Source organism: Chiloscyllium plagiosum, chromosome 12 (genome assembly GCF_004010195.1).
Source record: "Chiloscyllium plagiosum isolate BGI_BamShark_2017 chromosome 12, ASM401019v2, whole genome shotgun sequence".
Taxonomy (NCBI): Eukaryota; Metazoa; Chordata; class Chondrichthyes; order Orectolobiformes; family Hemiscylliidae; genus Chiloscyllium; species Chiloscyllium plagiosum.
This window is the reverse complement of record NC_057721.1, coordinates 42,373,401-42,380,379: the sequence shown is the minus strand read 5'-3', so window position 1 is coordinate 42,380,379 and position 6,979 is coordinate 42,373,401. Positions and strand designations below refer to the sequence as shown.

The following is a 6,979-nucleotide window of genomic DNA, read 5'->3' as shown; positions in this document are numbered from 1 at the left end:
CAGTGGAAAACCAGTTCCATGTGTCCAATCCCTTGATCAGGAATTATTGACTTCCTTGAGGGACTCACACTTCTCCAAGAGAACAAACTACTCACACGGCTGACCTGATTGGCACACCACACGTTGACTGGCCTGCTTGTATTTGGGTTAATCCTAATGGCAGCACGCTGGGTCCATAGGTTGACAGTAAAGAGTCTCAACTGGCAATGGGGCAGGGAAATTGACAATGGGCCTTTCTATCCATAACTTAAGTCAGGTGGAGACATGTGGAAAGTACAGTTTGAATAAATCACCACCATCCCACCCTCCCCCACCCATTCAGTGCACTTCCCATTTCCAATCTTGCCATCTCTGGGAACAGAAGATTCCTCTACATAAACATATGTGTAGGAAATGGGCACTTGAGTGAGGCACCAGAGAAATTACAGCATGTATAAAACAATACCCCAACATGAGTTACACCTGCTGTAGAAAGGGGAGAAACAAATTTTAAGAAGCTCTTGTATGTTTTATCCCTTTTGTTTCTGGGATATTAAATTTTGATGTTTTATTGCAATTAAAAAGGAGTTTTTGTCATCTACCATGATATTTGCTTTTTTTTTACATTAACATTGTAAAGAGTGATTCAGCACTTTCTAGGTTGCAATAGGAGGCAGCACAGAAACATAATTAAGGTATGAGTTGAGGTGATTTAGCTCAAGGTCATATATTCCATATATAGAACAATGCTGTCTACAATATTTACTTTTATACTTTGATTTTATCCCTGACCTGGTTCAAATATGATTCATTTTTCATTTGTTCCAATATATCTCAGTAACTTCAGTTAAATGATACTAAAAGTGACAGAATCGAATTCTCACCTTCTTTGGCCTATATACGGTGACTTTGCAGAATCTGATTCTTTTACCTCAGTAAAGACACTAGTATGCTGAAACAATATCTGTTTCAAGTTTTGCTAAACTTTAAATAAATTTCAAAGCTCCAGCCAAAACTACAGAAGCAAGCATATCATGGGGACACCGTTTGAAACATCATTTGTGACTCAATTTGGGAATCTAGTGACGCCGTCCCTTTGACATTTGTTTTACCGGGGAGCAATGCATGTTAGAATATCAACTTGGTACAATAAATTTAAAAGAAACACTTTTATTTTCAAAAGGACGTTTTGAAACTTCAGAGATGAACAGCTTATATAACAAGGTACAACACTGTCGCTTAGAAACAAATGATGTTTTATTAATAGAAGCTACGGTTGGTCACAAGATACACAGCTGCATTGCAGATGACATCAGTCAGGTGTGGAATGCTTGCAGGATTCTAACCACACACATGAAGGAGATGAGGGCAATGTGCTCAGGTCCACCAAATGTTGCATACGACTCAGCAATAACTTGAATAGTTTAAGAGAAAGCTTTATTTATTAAATGTTGCATTTTATTTAAATATTTCAATGAATTTATACCAATATGAGAAAGGTCTGGAATTCAGTGATATACGCATTGGTCAATTTGGAAAAAAATATGAAAATTTACCTCCTTGTTCAGCATTTCAGACCATGTAATTACCCTCATGATTGAAACTGACAATATGCTCTATACTTGTATTTTCATCCATCTTTACTTCAGAATTTATTTTTTAAAAATTCATTCATGGGATGTGGGTATCAGTTGCTGGGCCAGAATTTATTTCCCATTCCTAAATGTCTTGCTAAGATTAGTTAAGAATCAATCACCTTGGTATGGGTCTGTAGATTAGATATCATATTTGGGGCAGCAGGGTCCCATGTTCAATTCCAGCCTCATACTGCACATTCTCCCAGTGTCTGCGTGGTTTCCTCCGGGTGCTCCGGTTTCCTCCCACAGTCCAAGTATGTGCAGGTCAGGTGAATTGGCCATGCTAAATTGCCCGTAGTGTTAGGTGCCTTAGTCAAAGGGAAATGGGTCTGGGTGGGTTACTCTTTGGAGGGTTGGTGTGGACTGGTTGGACCAAAGGGCCTGTTTCCACACTGTAGGGAATTTAATCTTTTCTTCCCTAAAAGAAGTTAGTAAACCAGATTGGTTTTTTTTCAACAATGGTTTTATGGTCATCATTAATCTATTAATTCTAGATTTTTAAAAATTGAATTCAAATTCCATCATCTGTAATGATGGAATATGAACCCAGGTCCCCAGAAATTACCTGGTTCTCTGGATTGATAGTCTACAATAATATGACGAGGTCATCATCTCTCCCCAACTTTAACCCCACAACAAAGGTACTCATCTTGGTAAATATTTGCATGCATCATGTCACTGAAACATTAGCCTAAACAGGCTCAACACAAATGATCTTTTGTTAATTCATTACCAATTGTTCAGTAAAGCCAATACTTAATTAACTGAATGTGTTTCTTTTCATTTGCTTTACCTTAGCTTAATCACTAAATTATGCTTTTTATTGATTGGTGAACTGAGGGCTTTAAATATTGGAATTCATAATAAGGGTGGTGCTTTCTTTCCTCTCCACAGATGGCTGGCAAGTAATGCATTATCAACTAGATATCGAGTCCTTTTGGATTTGGAAGTTATAACCTATTGATGTGATTGTGAAGAGGATATTCAATTTTATGTACGGGTCGGTGATTGGGCATAATGATGTTGAATCAAGGAGAGGGCTCTAACAGTTGAACCATTCAAGAATCTCCAGGCCTACACATTTTATGCTTAGTCTAAGCAGGGCAGTACGGTGGCTCAGTGGTTAGCATTGCTACCTAACAGCACCTGGGACCCTGGTTTGATTCCATCCTTGAGTGACTCACTTGCAAGTCTTCCCAATGTCTGTGTGGGTTTGCTCCAGTTCACTCCCACAGTCCAAAGATGTACAGGTAAGGTGCATTGGCCATGGGAAATGCAGGGTTACAGGTATAGAATAGAAGGTTAGTTCTGGGTGGGCTGCTCTTTGGAGGGTTGGTGTTGACTTGATGGGCTGAATGGCCTGTTTCCACTCTATATGGGAAGATGCATCCATTGTCTGCATCTTAATACCATTAAATCTGATCTCTCAAACTGCTGATGTTTCAAAAAATGCAATGGTTAAGTTCATCCAGTGCCACCAATAAAACCATCACCATTTACAAGGTTACAGAAGTTGACAGCCTCTGCAGTTAGTCTCACAGGAAGGGCTTCTCCTGTTTTAAGAGTTCTGTTGCCATTGGAAACCATGGAGCAGCTCACCTCATCTAAACCATAATGTGTAGATTGGATTGAGGTTGCAATAAAAACAGGAAATGGTTTCATAAAATAAACTGGAGTGGCAGCAAAGGGACTCTCCTTTAGAAAACTAGCCTCACTGCTTTGAGGCTGGCTTTAAGCACAATTGTTTTCTCAGTAATTCTCTCTGAAGCATTGCCTAATTCATTTTGTAAGCAATTTGCTGATTGTTATATGTTTAGATTTTAATACCTTGCCATCAAAACCCCAGAAATTTAAATTTGATTTTTGATTACAACAAAGTATTTAATTTAGGTGATAGTTTTCCGGTAGATCCATATGCTGACCTTGCAAAAACATCAGTTCAGTCCAAGACGCATTAGACTAGAAATTATTCAGGCGTTGACTAACTGTTCGTTATCATATTATTCAAACTTTGGACTCAGATCATTATTTGAACATTAATTGCCCGTGATTTTTATCTGTACGTATCTCTCTCTACAAGTAGGTTTTCCATGGAAGTTAAGAAATCAGTTATGATGCAAAATTATTAATCAGAAGAATTGGTTTTACTACCTATGGGGAGACAGGGAACGAGGCAGTGTTTTGGCAGCATCAACAAAATGAACCTAGAAATCCTGGACAAGACCTAATTATCAACTCTATTCTGTTTGACCCTGAGATTGGCAGGTTGACCAGCTATTGAGCAAGAAGACCTATAGCTGGGGACAGGTGAGGATGGCCCCTGGAAATCAGCTGAGATTACAGGGTCTTGAGAAATTCAGCCTGTCAGCATTGAATGCAAATCAGGCTCCCCACCACACTATGAGAACTTGATTCAAATATCAAAATTAGTTCAGATGAAGGATTACTGGAACTGAAATGTTACCTGTGCTTTCTCTCCACAGATGTTGCCAGACCTGATGAGTTTCTCCAGCAATTTCTGTTTTTGTTTCAAAGTTATTTGTTCTGCCTCTTGAGAGTAGAATATGAGCAAGTCTCACAACCAACCACTATAAAAACTGGAGTATAAGTCTCACGTTGTCTTTGTGTCCTGCAGTTTTTAATTTTTAACCTATTCCTCGTAATCCTCACCTGCTTCTCATTCATGGAGCACTTAAACTTTGCAACACCATTTTACTCACACGCACTTTGACTCCAATTCTCTCACTTAGATGCTGCCTGACCTGATTCATATTCTAGCATTTTCTCCATTTAAATCAGAGTATACACGGAATTATCCTATGTACCTTTTACAGACCAATAATACCGACCTCTTCCTCTCCTGACTAGGCTAGTTATTTCTATGCCCTGCAGCATCATTCTATATTTCTGCTCTTCCCTTTCTCCAGTCAACTCAGTGCCTTCCACTTTCTCTCCTTTCCACAGCTACAGGATTGTCTTTCTCCTCTTCCCATGCAAATGTATTTTTTCAAATTATTCTCCCAGTCCATTCCTCATAAAAGTATATTTTATTCTCTCTTTTCGCATCCATCCCTCACACACAACTTCTGTTATCTTTATTAAGTTTCTCCTCTTTTGTAGCAGCCATCAATCTTAAATTTCTTTCTCTGAAAGCCTCCCCTCAATCACTCCCAAGAGTGATGGAAATAGTAAGGACTGCAGATGATGGAAATCAGAGTCAATAAAATGTGAAGCTGGAAAAACACAGCAGGTCAGACAGCATGGGAGGAGCAGGAAAGTCAATGCTTCACGCCAAGGTCTTTTTATCAGTCCTGACCCAAAACATTGACTTTCTTGCTCCTTTCTTGCTCCTGTCTGACCTGCTTTATTTTTCCAACTTCACATTTTATCGAGGATAATTCTATCCCTCATCTTATTTTGTTCTCAACAGAATCCCACACCATCTCTATTTAATTAGCTTGAAGAGAGCCTTGTTCCCTGTTTCTCCCCTCCTCAACAATACTTAACTGTTTAGTCTTCTTTCTCCCTGTTCTCTATTGCTGAAATAAAAATGTGTATTTGTTTATTAAAGGTGATTTTCATTAAATATATAATGTATATCGAAGACTGCTTAAAGGCATAAAGACCCCAATTTCTTCATGCAAAGGCTGGAAGAAAAATGCCCTAGCAATTATTATATACTTTGGAGGTTGACATCAACACAACGTCTTAAATTTCAATGGGCCATTTCCCCTGGCTTCCAAATACATTAGGGTTAAAGATGTTCAGAGACTAGTGGGATATTACACTTTATGTGGAAGGGAGGAGGTGATTACTGGAACTGGGTTTATCGGTTTATTATGAACTTTTGTATTACCTTATGCATTTTACTTTTATAATGAGTACACTAACTTGCAGAAGAAAGTTATTTTATCTAGAATGAGCTTGGATAGAATTTTGTTGACGGAAAATAAACAATTCAAAACTGAAATGGAGAGAATTTTTTGTGCCAAATGATTGATAACTAACAATAAAATATCAATAAAAGGAGAACGGTAATAAAAATAACCAAGATGCCCATTAGAAAGTGGAAAAGCGTAACAGGCGAGGAGAGGAGGCAGGTGGGGAAGGACAAACTGAATCACATATTATAATATAGACAGAAATCATGTCAAACATAAGATGTCTTGTTCTTAGTTTTAAGGTTTTTCTATTGCTTGGAACACAATCTCTTCATTCTTTACTTGTATTGACAAAATACATTTGAGGGTTTGCTAATAGTTACATCAAAGACTGTTGGCAAGTAAACTCTAGTCCTTATGAAATTGGAACCATGCCAGCAAGCCAACAGCAAAGACCTTAACCAGATAAAGGGATAAGGCTGTGACTGATATGTGGTTAGAGTGGACACCTGCCAAATGGAACAAACCATGTTCTCCAAAACCTGTAAAGGAATTAATGAATAAAGAAGGAAAAATTCTTTTTGCCAATTCTTGAGCTCTAAACACAAGGTTGCCAACATTGGTTGGACTTATTCTAGGAGGACTTTTTCGTATGACCACAAGCCTCCAAACATCTCACCATTCAAAAAGCTTTTCCCTTCATCTCCAAACTTTTTACAATCAAAAATGTAAGGTGGATAAAGAGAATTAAAGGAATGCAATTTCATTAATGCTGCTATGATTTGCCTCTTAGGATTGCTCACATCAGTATCAAAGAGCTTAATCCAGAAGACTCCAGGGCAATCCTGATGGGTTGCAAACATATGAGCTCAGTTTTCCCCTCCCTGAAGGTGGCAAGAAGAGCAAATAGAGTCATAGAGATGTACAGCATGGAAACAGACCCTTCGGTCCAACCCGTCCATGCCGACCAGATATCCCAACCCAATCTAGTCCCATCTGCCAGCATTCGGCCCATATCCCTCCAAACCCTTCCTATTCATATACCCATCCAAGTGCCTCTTAAATGTTACAATTGTACCAGCCTCCACCACATCCTCTGGCAGCTCATTCCATACACATACTACCCTCTGCGTGAAAAAGTTGCCCCTTAGGCCTCTTTTATATCTTTCCCCTCTCACCCTAAATCTATGCCCTCTAGCTCTGGACTCCCGACCCCAGGGAAAAGACTTTAGCTATTTATCCTATCTATGCCCCTCATAATTTTGTAAATCTCTATAAGGTCACCCCTCAGCCTCCGACGCTCCAGGGAAAACATCCCCAGCCTGTTCAGCCTCTCCCTGTAGCTCAGATCCTCCAATCCTGGCAACATCCTTGTAAATCTTTTCTGAACACTTTCAAGTTTCACAACATTCTTCTGATAGGAAGGAGACCAGAATTGCATGCAATATTCCAACAATGGCCTAACCAATGTCCTGTACAGCC

The 6,979-nt window shown here is 39.0% G+C and overlaps 1 long non-coding RNA gene across 1 annotated transcript in view; it reads left to right on the top strand.

Moving 5' to 3' along the window:
• Nucleotides 1-2,940: 2,940 nt before the first annotated feature.
• LOC122555165 overlaps nucleotides 2,941-6,979 on the top strand; it is a 13,233-nt gene continuing 9,194 nt past the window's right edge. Inside the window, exon 1 of the long non-coding RNA XR_006313196.1 lies at nucleotides 2,941-3,427. This is a non-coding gene — a long non-coding RNA (uncharacterized LOC122555165). The remainder of the gene's footprint in view (nucleotides 3,428-6,979) is intronic.